The sequence below is a fragment of the Etheostoma spectabile genome, chromosome 3 (assembly GCF_008692095.1).
Source record: "Etheostoma spectabile isolate EspeVRDwgs_2016 chromosome 3, UIUC_Espe_1.0, whole genome shotgun sequence".
Classification (NCBI taxonomy): Eukaryota; Metazoa; Chordata; class Actinopteri; order Perciformes; family Percidae; genus Etheostoma; species Etheostoma spectabile.
This window is the reverse complement of record NC_045735.1, coordinates 29742480-29744668: the sequence shown is the minus strand read 5'-3', so window position 1 is coordinate 29744668 and position 2189 is coordinate 29742480. Positions and strand designations below refer to the sequence as shown.

The 2189-nt window shown below is 36.0% G+C and overlaps 1 pseudogene; it reads right to left on the bottom strand.

The window, feature by feature from the left end:
• LOC116687033 (extracellular calcium-sensing receptor-like) overlaps nt 1-474 on the bottom strand; it is a 3592-nt pseudogene extending 3118 nt beyond the window's left edge.
• Between the last annotated feature and the right edge of the window lie 1715 nt (nt 475-2189).

Sequence of the window (2189 nt, the reverse complement as noted above, 5' to 3'; positions counted from 1 at the left end):
AGCAAAGTGGCTGATCTAAAAGAAACAAAGAAATGATTTCCCAAGAGAAAGATACTAGTTATAAACATTTACAAATCAAACTAAAATCTTTGGAAAAAAGACCCTATGCTATGATCATCTGAAGGAATACAATTAATTGTTCACAAATTACGCACCATTGGGATATGAAATGGTCCAATGACAGTAGCTACAGCCATGCAAGGAGAGGAAGAGGTCTCTCCCATAATGGCCAGCACCTGTGCATGTCTGGTACATTGTGCCTCGGAGAGTGCAGATAATATCTCATTACCATTAGCCAAGGCCAGTGCCACCCTCACACTTCTGGCAATGGATGTACAGGCATCATAAATTGTATAGCCCAGAGTGATACCAGGCAGTAGGTCTGTGCTGTTATTAATCTCCTCTATGGCAAAGAGCATAGCCTGGGAATACTGGAAACCTCTGAAATTTAAACTTAATGCAGACAGTTAGAAATAGTTGGAATTGAAAACAATATATATATATATATATATATATATATATATATATATATAATTATTATATATGTTTTTTTAAGACTCAGTTTGATAACTTGTTTTGTATCAGTACCAACTTCCTTCTAGATATTTTAAATCTAAATACATTACTAAATAATAATTTACCTGGTGCATTCCAGTGGCAGTGGTTTGTGTCTGTAGGAGTATTGTCTGTTTATCCAGCGGCTGTGGAAAGAGAAGATTCCCCCCAACATAATGTCCCCATCCATAGTTAGCTGGGGGTTCTCAGTATCCCCTCTCCTTCTGCACACCAGCTCCTCAGCCTGAGAGACAAACACCACTAACAACAGTTGTAAGAGTGCCCAACCCTGCTCTGGCCACCTGTGTCTAGACACCATACTGTCTGAGAGAGCTAAACCACTAGGTTGCATCCCATGTACAAAGCATCAACCGCTCTTTATGCATTTTGGAGTAGCATAAAAAATAGAACAATTATGTTTTTTTTGTCTGTGGACTCACAAGGCGGGGTGAGAGGAAAGAGTTTCCCAACCAAACAGTTTAATGCATTAGACTATTCTTAACTGTGTATATTATGAGACTCTTTGTGTTGTAAAAAGGTATTCTCCTTTTTATATGATTATTCAAGTCTTATGGAGGCAAAATTTATATTTCAAGTTATAATTGTAATTTAAACATTGAAAAATAATTCAGGGTGAAGGTGATGTCAAGTTTAGAGGATTCCACTCTTTAGGCTCACTGAATGCCCTGAAACAGTACAGTCGTGTTAAAAAGGCATTAACTTTACTCCAGTCTAGCTTAACTTTTGGGGACTCTGCAAGGGCTTCCCTTGTCAAGGATTTGATTTATGATATTTATGGACAGGATTTATGCACAGGATCTCACGGTGCAGCTAAGGGGAAGGAGAGTGTCTGATTATGGGACCTCCAAATTTCATCTCTGCTATTTGCAGTCAATGTAATCTTAGACACACTGAAATGGATTGCAAAGGAAGCAATCTAACAATTTCAAAATAAAATGGGACCATTTACAGCAAATATCGTATTTCTAGTTTTTGTCTAATTTGCTACAATGGGTGCCTTATTAGAGGTTAATGTAACTGTATCGTACTGTAAAATTAAGAGAAGTGTTATATATTTTTTGAATTTATTACAATGTAATTTGGATGCTGAGGATGTATTTATTGTGCCTCAGCTGAGCATGCTGAGACACGCTCCCTAATAAATACTTTTAGCATTGACTAAACACTACAAGGTCACAAAACAGATATAATCTAGTCATGTATTTGTGTGACTTCTCCTGTTGAAACAATGACATAAAATTTGGTATTTGATAGGGTTTATTTTGGGTCTTATAAGGCATGTGGTTTCAAATTAGCATAATGGTGTCTGGGCGTAACTGTGTTTCTTCACTTGCCAAAAGAGACAACATTAATTCTAGTTTTGGTCTAATTCTATAGACAAGTATGGCAAGTAACGCAATCTACGTAGTTTGTAGTTACAGCATTATTTAGAATAACTGTTAATTTCATTTTAGACCATGATATTTGTTGTTTTTGTCTAATTTGGAAAAAAAGGTTTGGTTAGGGTTATTATTTGGTTTGGCTTATTATTTATTATTAATTACAGCATAATTTAGGTGTTTGGTGTCTAATAAAGGTATAACTTTCTGGTCAACCTGATCTCACAGAATTCC